Genomic DNA, 15,628 nt, shown 5'->3' with positions numbered 1-15,628 from the left:
CTGAATGGACAATGATCCCATGAACACTACCTCACTATTTTTTCCCTCTTTTTGCATTTCTTGAGTGATGAAATGGTGGAATTAATTGCAATAGGCAGCTGTGGAGGCCAAGTCATTGGATATATTTCTGACAGAGGTCGATAGATTCTTGATCAGTCAGGGCATGAAGTGATATGAGGAGGCACAGGAGACTGGGGTTGAAATAGAAATGGATCAGCCATGACGAAATGGCAGAGTAGACTTCATGGGCAAATGGCCTAATTCTGCTCCTATATCTTATGGTCTACTTATTTAATTTGTATACATATACATACTGTAATTTATACGTTTAAAATCAGAAGACCATAAGACATAGGAGCAGAATTAGGCCATTTGGCCTATCAAGTCTGCTCCGCTATTCAATCATGGCTGATCCTTTTATTCCCCCCTCAACCCCTGTTCCCGGCCTTCTCCCCGTAACCTTTGATGCCATGTCCATTCAAGAACCTATCAACCTCTGCCTTAAATACACCCAACAACCTAGCCTCCACAGCTGCCTTAGGTAACAAATTACAAATTCAACACCATCTGGCTAAAGAACTTTCTCTGCATCTCTGTTTTAAATGGACACCCTTCTATCCTGAGGCTGTGTCCTCTTGTCCTAGACTCCCCCACCATGGGAAACGTCCTTTCCACATCTACTGTCTAGGCCTTCCAACATCCAAAAGGTTTCAATAACATCGCCCCTCATTCTTCTAAGTTCCAGAAAGTACAGACCCAGAACCATGAAGCGTTCCTCGTATGATAACCCTTTCATTCCTGGAATCATCCTTGTGAACTTCCTCTGGACCATTTCCAATGACTTTTCTTATACAAGTAGCCCAAAACTGTTCACAATACCCAAGGTGAGGCTTCACCAGTGCTTTATAAAACCTCAGCATCACATTCCTGCTCTTGTATTCCAGACCCCTTGAAATGTTTGCCAAGATTGCATTTGCTTTCCTCACCACTGACACAAGCTGCAAGTTAACATTTAGGGGTTCTGCACAAGGACTCCCAGGTCCTTCTGCATCTCAGATTTTTGGATTTCCTTATCATTTTGAAAATAGCCTGCACATTTATTTCTACTACCAAAGTGCATGACCACCCTTGCAACATTGTATTTCACTTGCTACTTTCTTGCCCATTCTTCTAATCCCTCTAAGTCCTACTGCAGCTGATCCGTTTCCACAACACAACCTGCCCCTCTACCAATCTTCGTATCATCTGCAAACGTGGCAACAAAGCCATCTATTCTGTCGTCAAAACCATTGATATAAAGGATAAGAATGAGTCCTAACACTGACCCCTGCGGAGCACCACTAGTCACTGGCAGCCAGCCAGACAAAGGTCATTTTATTCCCACTTGCTGCCTCCGACCAATCAGCCAATGCTCCAACCATGTTAGTAACTTTCCTGTAATACTATGGGCTCTTAACTTGGTAAGCAGCCTCAGGTATGGCAACTTGTCAAAGGCCTTCTGTAGGTCCAAATATACAAAATCTACTACATCCCCTTGATCTATCCTATGTGTAATCTCCTCAAAGAATCCCAGCAGGTTCATCAGGCAAGATTTTCGCTTGAGGAAACCATGCTGAATTTGTCCTATCTTTTCCTGTGTCATGAAGTACTTCATAACCTCATCCTTAACAATTAACTCCAACATCTTCCCAACCACTGAGGTCAGACTAACTGGTCTACAATTTCCTTTCTGCTGCCTTCATTTCTTAAAGAGTCGAGTGACATTTGCAATTCTCTTATCCTCTCGCATCATGCCAGAAACCAATGATTTTTGAAAGATCGTTATTGATTCTTCCACAATCTCTAATGCCACATCTTTAGAACCCTAGGGTGCAGTTCATCTGGTCTGGGTGGCTTATGTACCCTTAGGTCTTTCAGCTTTTTGAGCACCTTCTCCCTTGTAATAGCAACTGCACTCACTTCTCTTCCTTCACAGACCACCGCTGTTCACTCTGTTGACCCACGACTGTGCTGCAACACACAGCTCGAACCACATCATCAAGTTCACCGATGACACGACTGTGGTGGGTCTCATCAGCACGAACGATGAGTCAGCATACAGAGAGGAGGTGCAGCGGCTAATGGACTAGTGCAGAGCCAACAACCTGTCTCTGAATGTGAACAAAACAAAAGAGATGGTTGTTGACTTCAGGAGGACATGGAGCGACAACTCTCTGCTGAATATCGACGACTCCTCCGTAGAGATCGTTAAGAGCACCAAATTTCTTGGAGTGCACCTGGCGGAGAATCTCACCTGGTCCCTCAACACCAGCTCCATAGCAAAGAAAGCCCAGCAGCATCTCTACTTTCTGCAAAGGCTGAGAAAAGTCCATCTCCCATCTCCCACCCCCTCACCCCCCACCCTCACCACATTCTACAGAGGTTGTATTGAGAGTATCCTGAGCAGCTGCATCACTGCCTGGTTCAGAAATTTGCCCATCTTGGATCGCAAGACCCTGCAGCAGATAGTGATGTCAGCTGAGAAGATCATCGAGGTCTCTCTTCCCGCCATTAGAGACATTTACACCACATGCTGCATCCGTAAAGCAAACAGCGTTATGAAGAACCCCATGCACCCCTCATACAAACTCTTCTCCCTCCTGCCATCTGGCAAAAGGCACTGAAGCATTCGGGCTCTCACAACCAGACTATGTAACAGTTTCTTCTCCAAGTCATCAGACTTCTCAATACCCAGAGCCTGGACTGACACCAACATACTGCCCTCTACTCTGCATATTATCTTGTTTATTATTTATTGTAATGCCTGCACTGTTTTGTGTACTTTATGCAGTCCCAGGTAGGTCTGTAATCTAGTGTAGTTTTTGTGTTGTTTTACGTAGTTCAGTGTAGTTTTTCCATTGTTTCATGCAGCACCATGGTCCTGAAAAACGTCTCTCATTTTTACTGTGAACTGTACCAGCAGTTATGGTCAAAATAACAATAAAAAGTGACTTGACTTGACAACATCTGGCACACTGTTCGTGTCTTCCACAGTGAAGACTGATGGAAAGTATTCATTTAGTTCATCTACCATCTCGTTGTTTCCCGTTATTTCTCTGGCCTCATTTTCTAGCAGTCCTATATCCACTCTCATCTCTTATTTTTTTAAACATACTTGAAAAGCTTTTATTATCCACTTTGATATTGTTTACAAGCTCGCTTTCATATTGCATCTTTTCCCTTCTAATGATTTTTAGTTGCTCTCTGTAGGTTTCGAAAAGCTTCCCAATCCTTTATCTTCCTGCTAATTTTTGTTTTGTTGTATGCCCTCTCTTGTTTTTACATTAGCTTTGACTTCCCTTGTCAGCCACAGTTGTACTATTTTGCCATTTGAGTATTTCTTAGTTTTTGGAATATATCTGTCCTGCACCTTCCTTATTTTTCCCAGAAACGCACACCATTGCTGCTCTGCTGACATCCCTGCCAGCAGCTCCTTCCAATTTACTTTGGCCAACTCCTCTTTTATACCACTGTAATTTCCTTTACTCTACTGAAATACTGCTATGTCAGGCTTCACTTTCTCCATATCGAATTTCAAGTTGAACTCAAATCATATTGTGATCACTGGCTCCTAAGGGCTCTTTTCCCTTAAACTCCCTAATTGCTTCTGGTTCATTACATAACACCCTATCTAGTATAGCTGATCCCCCAGAAGGCTTAATGACAATCTGCTCTAAGGAGCCATCTCATAGGCATTCAAAAAACTCACTCGCTTAAGATCCATTACCAACCTGATTTTCCCAATCGACCTGCATGTTGAAATCTTCCGTGACTATCATAACATTGTCATTTTGACACACCCTTTATATTTCCTGTTGTAATCTGTGGTCCACATCCCAGCTACTGTTGGGAGGCCTGTATAAAACTACTATCAGGGTCTTTTTACCCTTGCAGTTTCTTAACTGAATCCACAATGATTCAACATCTTCTGATCCTATGTCACAACTTTCTACTGATTTGATGTCAATTTTTCCAGATGACCCATGCCACCTCCTCTGCCTACCTTCCTATCCCTCTGATACAACGTGTATCCTTGGACATTCATCTGCCAACTACAACCATCCTTCAGCCATGTTTCAGTGATGGCCACAACATCATACCTGAAAATCTGTAATATTGCAACAAGATCATCCACCTTATTTCTTATACTCCACACAATGAGACATAGCACTTTGAGTGCTGTATTTGCTACCCTTTAGATTCTGCATCTCTAATGCACTGATACTCACCCTGCTGGCTCCAATTTTGTCCTATCATCTGCTTGCCCTTCCTGACAGTCTGACTGCATGCTGTCTTTGCTTTTTTACCATCTGTCCTATCCTGAGTCCCTTCATTCTGGTTCTCCCCCACCTCTCCCCCGCCAAATTAGTGTAAACCCTCCCCAACAGCTCTCACAAACTTGCCCATGAGAATATTTGTCCCCCTCTAGTTCAGATGCACCCCGTCCCTTTTGTACAGATTATACCACCCTAGAAGGAATCCTAATGATTCAAGAACCTGAAGCCCCATCCCCTGCACCGGCTTCTCAGCCACGTGTTTATCTGCCAAATCATACTGTTTCTACCCTCACTAGCACATTGCACAGGTAGCAATCCAGAAATTACTAACCTAGTTGTCCCTGCTTCTCAGCTTTCTGCCGAGCTCTGCAAATTCTCTCTTCAGGACCTCACTGCTTTTCTTTCTTATGTCATTGGTACCAAGACATCTGGCTGCTCTCTATCCCTCTCTGAAATGCTGTGGATGTGACTCGAGATGTCCTAGACCTTGGCACCTGGGAAGCAACATGCCATCCAGATGTCCTGTTCACATCCACAGCATCTCCTGTCTGTTCCTCTGACTATTGAGTCCCCTATCACTACCGCTCCCCTCTTCTCCCTCTTTACCTTCATGCTCAGTGCCAGTAACCTGGTCTCTGTAGCAATCCCCTGGGAGGCCATCTTATTATTGAGGGGGAATGGCCACAGGAATGCTCTGCACTAACTTCCTATTCACATTTCCATTTCCTCTGACAGTCACCCAGCTACATGCCTCCCACTACTTCAGCATGACTACTTCCCTGTAACTTGGATTGATTACCTCCTCACTCTCCTATACAAGCCAAAGTTCATCCAGCTGCTGCTCCAGATCCCCAACACAGGTCCCTTCAAGGAGCTGCAGCTGGATGCACTGCATGCAGATGTAGTTCACTGGGAGACTCTGGGTCTCCCAGGACTCCAACATCTGGCATGAAGAACACACACCAGCCATTTACTACACTAAGTACAGCAAGATAGAGAAAAAAAGGGAATCTTAACAGAAACTTACCCAGAGCCAATGCCTCTTTTGAGCCAAAGCCTGACAATCCTACTCTCACCACTAACCTACTCACAAGAATGGCCGCCCCACTTGTCCCTTCTGTACTTTTATTTCATTCCCTGTGCTCTGCTCCCACCGCTGACTGGGTCTCTGGAATTTCCGAATGCCCGCGAAGCTACACTAATTGTATATTGCAATGTACTGCTGCCACAAAGCAAGTCATCTCACAACCAGGGATATTAAACTGGGTTCTGATTTCAAGATGCTGTAAAAGGCCCAAAATCTGTAGATATGAAAATATGCAAAAAATGTCCCTCCTCTGTCATTTCTGCCATTGTGAAAGGTAGAGATTATGGATGATGACTGCTGGTCAATAGATTGGTTGTAGGATTCTGGTAAAGCTGATAGATTGGGGAGTGAACCACAAGGTTTGAAAACTGAAGAGCAAAAAGCTGAAGAAATGAGAAGGAACCAGAGTGATATGCAGAAGAGATGTATCGTGGAGAATGTGATGTGGCAGTAGAGGGATGGTGGTTGCAAGGAGATATTCAGGAGTGGTTAGGGAAGCAAAATTCTTGGTGCTCCGTTGTCCAATTTCAGATTTCCACTGTAGGTTCAATCCAAAATTGTTGATTATTTTGTTTTTTTCTTTTCAAGTTATGAAATTTCTACTTTGTACACCTTGGGTATATAAGCGATTAGTTTTTAGTTCACCTGGAAATTAAGGAAGCACCATGGTTTGTAGCTGAATCAAGGTAGGGGATGTTTGGCCTGTCAATTATAATTAAAATCTTAATTTGCCCAATGGGCTTAAAGAGAGTCTGCAATATCAACCTTTTAGAAAGGTTTTCTGCAATGAAATCTTTCTGTCAGTTTGGTGAAAATATGTGTACTTTGGCTATCATAAAGCGAACACTGTCATAGTTATGTCATGACTGGCAGATTTTTTGGTAGTCAGAAATGGTCTCATAACTAAGGCAGCAAAATGTGCATTACTGTGACTTTCATTTCCGTCTGTTATAGTCAATGCAAACAATGCATTCAATGTTTAATTCACAAAGAAAATAAAAGACTTCTAGGTTTTAAAGTGATATTTTTATGAATTATGTTATTGTGTACTCAAAAGAGCTCTGCATACATTAGGAAATATTTCAGTATGTTTAATTCTTTAAGGTATACATTAGAATTACAGATGTGATTTAAAATATAATTACTCTTGTGTTTTGAATTCAGAATGCCATAGTTGGGAAGTATTGTCCTGACCAGCCGCATTACTATGTGCTATGGGAATTGCAAGGCATCTGACCGCAAGACTTTACAAAGAATTGCTGAGGCAATCATCGGGGTCTCTCATTCACCGATTCGAGATACTTGTCTGGAGTGCTGCAGACACAGGCCCCTTTGAATTGTCAAAGATCAATCCCTTTGACTGCACCCCCACCGCCCCACCATCATGCAGGACGTACCATAACATTAAGAAGGGACTGGTAAGATGGGAAGCAGCTTCTTCTCCCCCAGGCCATGAGACTATTGCCATTGCCCAGGTCTCATCACTTATGAAGCACCAAAGCGTTACACTGTTTACTTTTTAACTTGCATCATTAATGCACCTTATGTTAAAAGTCAATCTTAACCATATAACCATATAACAATTACAGCACAGACACAGGCCATCTCGGCCCTCCTAGTCCGTGCCGAACTCCTACTCTCACCTAGTCCCACTGACCTGCACTCGGTCCATAACCCTCCATTCCTTTCCTGTCCATATAGTTGTCCAATTTAACTTTAAATGACAACATCGAACCTGCCTCAACCACTTCTGCTGGAAGCTCGTTCCACACAGCCACCATCATGTTACCCCTAAACTTTTGCCCTTTAACTTTCAACTCATGTCCTCTTGTTTGAATCTCCCCCACTCTCAATGGAAAAAGCCTATCCACGTCAACTCTATCAATCCCCCTCATAATTTTCAACACCTCTATCAAGTCCCCTCTCAACCTTCTACGCTCCAAAGAATAAAGACCTAACCTCAACCTTTCTCTGTAACTTAGGAGATGAAACCCAGGCAACATTTTAGTAAACCTCCTCTGTACTCTGTCAATTTTGTTGACATCTTTCCTATAAGTCGGTGATCAGAACTGTACACAATACTCCAAATTTGGCCTTACCAATGCCTCATACAATTTCAACATTACATCCCAACTCCTATACTCAATGCTCTGATTAATAAAGGCCAGCATACCAAAAGCTTTCTTCACCACCCTATCCACATGAGATTCCACCTTCAGGGAACTATGCACTATCTTCCGGAATATATTTTATAATTTGCTAATTTAATTGAGTTAATATAACTTTATGTGTTGTGTGTGTGTTATACACACGAACTGTGTTGTACACCTTAGTCCAGAGGAATATTGCTTCGTTTGGCTGTATACATCTATGTGCTTGAATGACAATAAACTTGAACTTGAGCTATTACATTAGGAAATAATTCTTGCACAGCAGCTCACACTGAATCAAAGCACGCCAGTGGAATTCAGAATTCGGGATTTGGGTACCATTAACAACAGCTGCATAGACTGTTGTGATGACAAACATTGATGTAAATACAGTATTTATGTAATAGTGTTGTCAATGTCAAGATCAAGGTATTTTCTTTGAACAATAAAGTCCAGAACAATGCATGAACATAAACTGTGAGATACGGGTGGTCAGCAATTCAGGGAAGTCTGGAATATTTAGCACACAGGAATACTTAGACTTAAGTATTCAGGGCCAATGCTATATTGTTAAAGCTGTTGAGCTTCTAATTGTGCTTCATTATGCTTGCTGTTAATGATTTCTTCATTGTTGGTAGTAGAAACACTTGCTCTAACTATTCAATCCTGTCACCTCCTCCTGTCAGAGTGTACAGCTGATGTGGATCTGAAATACTGTCTATCAAATCACACTGATGAGTTTAACTTAAAAGAAAGGAGTCCATAGGTTAAAAGTCATCTGCACAAATTAGAAGTGTTATCAATCACTAACCAATCTTTTGTTCAAGAAAATCCACTACCTGATTTGTGTTACTTTTACAAATTAAATTGTAATTTATGTTGAATATTATGTCTCGTTATTAAAATAGTAGTGAAACAGTAATACTAAAATAGCAGGGCATTATCAATTTTGCGTTAAATCACTCATTTATAAGACCATTAGACATAGGGGCAGAATTAGACCATTCAATCACAACTGATACTTTTTCCCCTCCTCAGCCCCACTCACCGGCCTTCTCCCCATAACCGTTGATGTCGTGGCCAATCAAGAACCTATCAATCTCCACCTTAAATACAGCCAATGACCTGGCCTCCATAGTTGCCCGTGGTAACAAATTCATCACCCTCTGGCTAAAGAAATCTCTCCGCATCTCTGTTTTAAATGGATGCCTCTCTATCGCGAGACTGTGCTCTCTTATTCTAGGCTCCCCCACTATGGGAAACATCCTTTCTACATCTACTCTGTCTAGACCTTTCAACATTCGAAAGATTTCAATGAGATCCCACCTTGTCCTTTAAATTTCAGCAAATACAGGCCCAGAGCCATCAAATATTCTTCACTTGATAACTCTTTTATTCCCAGAATCATTCTTATGACTCTCCTCTGAAACATCTCCAATGTCAGCACATCTTTTCTTAGATGAGGTGCTCAAAACTGTTCACAATACTCAACGTAAGGCCTCACCAGTGCCTTAAAAAATCTCAGCATCACATCTCTGTTCTTGTATTTAGACCTCTTGAAAAGAATGCTAACATTGCATTCGCCTTCCTCACCACCGACTCAGGCTGCAACTTAGTCTTTAGGTGTACTGCACAAGGACTCCCAAGCACCTTTGCATCTCAGATTTTTGGATTTTCCCATTCTCACCACTGGCTCATTCCCAACAACGGCTGCTCCACTTGTCCCCTCCTTACTTTTAGTTACTCCACTCTGCGCTGCTCCTATTGCTGATTGGGCCACTGGAACGACACTGAATGGCTGCGATTCTCTCCTTTTAAATGAGTGCCGCCAGCCTGTGAGAAAGATCCTTGCTGTGTACTACTCCCGCTGCTGATTGGGCTGCTGGAATTTGTCAATTATAATTTTGTTTGCATTTATTTTTCCCCTTCAAATTCCAATGGTTATGTAGACTCACGTTTATCTTAAGTTCAAAAAATGTCCTTCAGTCTGATGTCCGAATGGCACCATGTACACTCAGCGGCCACTTTATTAGTCAAATATCTAATTGGCCAATCATGTGGCAGCAACTCAATCTATCAAAGCATGCAGACATGGTCAAGAGTTTCAGTTGTTGTTCAGACCAAAGATGGTATCAGAATGGGAAAGAAATGTGACCTAAATTACTTTGACCATGGAATGATCTGTCGGTGCCAGGGAGGGTGATTTGAGTATCTCAGAAGCTGCTGAGCTCCTGGGATTTTCATGCACAACATTCTCTGGAGTTTACAGAGAATGGGATGAAAAACAAAAACTTCCAGTGAGTGCCAGCTCTGGGAGCAAAAACACCTTGTTAATGAGAAAGGTCAGAGACATTCAAGCTGACAAGAAGGTGACAGTAGCCAAATAATAATGTGTTGCAACAGCAGTGTGCAGAAGAGAATCTCTGAATTCATGACGCATTGGTTCTAGAATTTGGATGGGCCACAGCAGCAGATGACCACACTTGGATTCCAGTCCTGTACCTAATGAGGTAGCCACTGAGTGTATATGGAAGATATTGTCCCCATCTAAGAAATTACCACAAGTCACTACTTTCTCTTTGGTTCTAACCTCGGGATCCATTCCACATTTAGTAGGTTAGCCATTGATAGGAAACTCTTCAGTTCTCAAGGCACAAAGATCTGGAATCTCTCAAACTTTCTATTTGTTCCCTCTTTAAAAAGTATCCTAAAACTTTTCACTATAACTTGACTTGATATCATCCATACAATCAGTAACTCATTTGAATTTTTTATGATGATGTTGTGGATGTGGGGTAATAGTCTGAAGATGGCAAACACTCCTGAACTTGTGATGTAGCAAACTAAATGTGTTGAACTCTGCTCTTAAAATTGAGTGTGACTGAATTCAATGGGAATTAAGTCCAGAAGCAGATTTGCGTGTGTGTATACATTTCCACATTGTGCATCTGCTGCATGTTATGGAGGTTAAATTTCTACTCCTATAGTTTAGATATGCAGATGACACTGTGTTAATTGCAAGCACGGAGGAAGAACTACAAAACTTAATTGATATAGTTGTTGAAGAGAATGCAAAAATGCGTCTATCTATCAATTGCAAAAAGACAGAATGCATGGTGATATCCAAAAAGAAGGAGAATCCTATCTGCAGGCTGAGAATAAATGGGGAAGACATAAAACAAGTACAGAACTTTTGCTACTTAGGAAGCTGGGTGACATCAGATGGCAGATGTGATATGGACATCGAAAGAAGAATAGGGATGACAAAAGACACCTTTATGAGAATGAAGAGTATACTGACCAATACTAAACTAGTCATGACAACCCACCTGGTTACGTTTATCCAGTTACGTTATATGGCTCAGAATGTTGGACAATATCTAGTAACATGAGGAAATGAATTGAAGCAGTAGAAATGTGGTTTTTGAGGAGGATGCAAAGAATATCATGGACAAAACGAATACTGTATCTAACGAGGATGTCATGAATAGAGCAAGCACAAAAAGAGAAATAATGTATGAGATCAGGAAAAGGGATCGTAATTTCATTGGGCATGTGATTAGGAAAGAGGAGTTAGAATGCACGGTAATTATGGGAAAGATTGAAGGGAAGAAAGCAAAAGGAAGACAAAGACAAATGATGTTGGAGACAGCAGCCAGAGAACTGGAAATGAATGTCAATGAATTGATCCACTTGACCCAAAACAGGAGTGTGTGGGTCATGGCAGTCAAAGCTCAAACTGGGCACGGCACCTGATGATGATGATGATGATGATGATAGTTTAGGGTCCTCTAAAAGGACTAGAGCCTTCTTGTGGTTTGGAGGCTTGTGTGCCTCAATGAACTTGAGAGCTATGTTGGCTGGAGTCGGGGCTTTATGCTTTGGCTCTTGGTAGGGTCCGCCATGCCAAACAGGTCAAAGGATAGAGGACAGCCTAAGAGTGGTCATCCCGTCATCCAGGTTCAAGGGTCCAGCTCAGGGCTGACAATCCTGACTCGTAAAACAAAATTGGTACGGAAATAGCAATGAAGTATCCTTCTACATTTGAATGCGACAATATTCCTGAATCTCCACCCGGGACATGTATGACAGACAGTAGTGAAAACTGAGAGGAAGCTACTGACATGATGAAGGAAGCCCTGAACACCACCAAAGATGGAGGACCTTCATTGCTGTCCTAAACTCCAGCAGTGTAAGGAGAAGTAAGTAAATAATTGTTTCTTCAAAGTACATCCTCTAGAATACGATAAACTAAACTCATTTAATTGTTTGAGTAACATTTTGCTGATTAGTTAGCTTCTCACTTGTGATTAATGCACAAAGGGATGGCTTAGGTTTTGAAGCTATTTGTAATTGGTTTGTCTACAGCAAGAACGCAAGATCCAATAAAGTGTAATTTTTTTCTGGTGTGCTGAATTCAACAAATTGGTTGAAATAATTCCCAGGAGAAGATGGTTTTGAAATTAAAAGTTGATTAAAAATTGCTAAATGTCAGGACAAATGATATCATTTTCTAATTTGCTTCCATTGCCCACTTTTTCAACAAAAAATGTAAATTGTACTAACTGTTACTATGCCAGCATTCTTGGGCTAGGACTTCTAATTTTCATTTTGGAGGGCCTTAATTTTTTTGAGGAATTCAAGTTTTCTTTTAATCCATTTAATTCAATGCTAGGCTTGAATTAACGCAATAAAATAGTTCCAATTTTGGGAATCCCCAAATATTCAAGAATTAAATCTGTATTTTTTACTGCAAAGAACTATGAAATGAGTTGAGGGAAGGAGAGGGGTACGTGCGTAGGAGGGGAAGGTTTGTGGAACATCAGTGGTATTGCTTGCTATTGCTGACCTTCAATTGAACTAGAAAATTATCTGGAAGTGCAGCTTTCAGAAGTTCTAGAAGGAAACTTTGGTGTCAACCTCCTTGGTACCTCAAGGGCATTCTGCTACATAATGGTCACGAATATAGGCAACACAATCCTCACTCACAAAAATTGTTGGTCAACTCCTTTAGTCAAACCTGCCAGATGTATCAAGTGCTTTGAATGCTGCGGATTCTTCAGAATGCTTTCAATGCCACCCAATAAAATGGTTCACTAATTCCTTACAGGGGTGATGAATCTTTCACCATGCTCAGTCTGGCCAATTATTGTTTCTCACCCCACAACTCTATGTGATGAACTCTTATCAGCCCTCTGAAGTGGACCAGCAAGTCATAACATTGCATCAAGGCCTTGCATTGAAAAAGATGAAAGATATGCAGCATTCAAAACTGGTAAAGGCAATTACCACCCAGGAGACATTGCCAAGACCCCTCATAAACAAATGAGGAGTAGAGCATAAATAGGAGAGCTATGCCACAGACTGCTCAAGTGCCAGACTGATGTAAACATACTTGTAGGATCATATCTAACACGGAGTATTTTACGTTTGTATAGCATAATCACTAATTCTTCCAGTTCTCTCAGGCCCATCCATCTAATAGTGCATTACATTGGGACATGAGAGGGAGAAGGAATAGCACTAGGTGTCATCATTTTAATTACCACCCACTATCTTCCTTCACTGGAGGAATCAATACTCCTCCACGTTGAATAATAGTAGTTAAAGTGCTACCCAAGAGGTTTAAACTGGTTTGGCAGGGGAACAGGAAGCAGAGATAGAGGTCAGAAAGAGGAGGGATGAAATTAGAAAAAGAGAAGCCGAAATCTGATGTGTCGGTGTTTCAGTGGAGTAAAGGAAACTACAGTGGCATGAGAGAGGAACTGGCCAAAGTTGACTGGAAAGAGACACTGGCGGGAAAGACGGCAGAGCAGCAGTGGCTGGAGTTTATGCGAGAAATGAGGAAGGTGCAAGACAGGTATATTCCAAAAAAGAAGAAATTTTCGAGTGGAAAAAGGATGCAACCGTGGTTGACAAGAGAAGTCAAAGCCAAAGTTAAAGCTAAGGAAAGGGCATACAAGGAAGCAAAAATTAGTGGGAAGACAGAGGATTGGGAAGTCTTTAAAACCTTACAAAAGGAAACCAAGAAGATCATTAAGAGAGAAAAGATTAACTATGAAAGGAAACTAGCAAATAATATCGAAGAGAATACTAAAAGCTTTTTCAAGTATATAAAGAGTAAAAGACAGGTGAGAGTAGATATAGGACCGATAGAAAATGATACTGGAGAAATTGTAATGGGAGGTGAGGAGATGGCAGAGGAACTGAACAAGTATTTTGCATCAGTCTTCACTGAGGAAGACAGCAGGATACCGGACACTCAAGGGTGGCAGGGAAGAGAAGTGTGCGCAGTCACAATTACGACAGAGAAAGTACTCAGGAAGCTGAATAGGCTAAAGGTCGATAAATCTCCTGGACCAGATGGAATGCACCCTCGTGTTCTGAAAGAGGTAGCTGTGGAGATTGCGGAGGCATTAGCGATGATCTTTCAAAAGTCGATAGATTCTGGCATGGTTCCGGAAGACTGGAAGATTGCAAATGTCACTCCGCTATTTAAGAAGGGGACAAGGAAGCAAAAAGGAAATTATAGACCTGTTAGCTTGACGTTGGTGGTTGGGAAGTTTTTGGAGTCGATTGTCAAGGATGAGGTTACAGAGTACCTGGAGGCATATGACAAGATAGGCAGAACTCAGCATGGATTCCTTAAAGGAAAATCCTGCCTGACAAACCTGTTACAATTTTTTGAGGAAATTACCAGTAGGCTAGACAAGGGTGATGCAGTGGATGTTGTATATTTGGATTTTCAGAAGGCCTTTGATAAGGTGCCACACATGAGGCTGCTTAACAAGATAAGAGCCCATGGAATTACAGGAAAGTTACATGCGTGGATAGAGCGTTGGCTGATTGGCAGGAAACAGAGAGTGGGAATAGAGGGATCCTATTCTGGTTGGCTGCCGGTTACCAATGGTGTTCCACAGGGATCAGTGTTGGGGCCGCTTCTTTTTACATTGTACATCAACGATTTGGATTATGGAATAGATGGCTTTGTGGCTAAGTTTGCTGACGATACGAAGATAGGTGGAGGGGCCAGTAGTGCTGAGGAAACAGAGAGTCTGCAGAGAGACTTGGATAGATTGGAAGAATGGGCAGAGAATTGGCAAATGAAGTACAATGTTGGAAAGTGTATGGTTATGCACTTTGGCAGAAAAAATAAACGGGCAGACTATTATTTAAATGGGGAAAGAATTCAAAGTTCTGAGATGCAACAGGACTTGGGAGTCCTCGTACAGGATTCCCTTAAAGTTAACCTCCAGGTTGAGTCGATGGTGAAGAAGGCAAATGCAATGTTGGCATTCATTTCTAGAGGAATAGAGTATAGGAGCAGGGATGTGATGTTGAGGCTCTATAAGGCGCTGGTGAGACCTCACTTGGAGTACTGTGGGCAGTTTTGGTCTTCTTATTTAAGAAAGGATGTGCTGACGTTGGAGAGGGTACAGAGAAGATTCACTAGAATGATTCCGGGAATAAGGGGGTTGACATATGAGGAACGTTTGTCCACTCTTGGACTGTATTCCTTGGAGTTTAGAAGAGTGAGGGGAGACCTCATAGAAACATTTCGAATGTTAAAAGGTATGGACAGAGTGGATGTGGCAAAGTTGTTTCCCATGATAGGGGAGTCTAGTACGAGAGGGCATGACTTCAGGATTGAAGGACGCCCTTTCAGAACAGAAATGTGAAGAAATTTTTTTAGTCAGAGGGTGGTGAATCTATGGAATTTGTTGCCACGGGCAGCAGTGGAGGCCAAGTCATTGGGTGTATTTAAGGCAGAGATTGATAGGTATCTGAGTAGCCAGGGCATCAAAGGTTATGGTGAGAAGGCGAGGCAGTGGGACTAAATAGGATAAAATGGATCAACTCATGATAAAATGGCGGAGCAGACTCGATGGGCCAAATGGCCTACTTCTGCTCCTTTGTCATATGGTCTTATGGTCTTATGGATGGTCAGGGCCAGTAAAAACAAGCAGGAGAAAAGTAATAGATATGATGGGAGGGATAGTTTGAAATGTGTGCATTTTAATGCTAAGATTATTATCAGTAAAGGTGATGAACTTAGAGCATGGATCAGTACACAG

The sequence above is a fragment of the Mobula birostris genome, chromosome 1 (genome assembly GCF_030028105.1).
Source record: "Mobula birostris isolate sMobBir1 chromosome 1, sMobBir1.hap1, whole genome shotgun sequence".
In the NCBI taxonomy this organism is placed as follows: Eukaryota; Metazoa; Chordata; class Chondrichthyes; order Myliobatiformes; family Myliobatidae; genus Mobula; species Mobula birostris.
Note: the sequence above shows the minus strand (reverse complement) of the source record.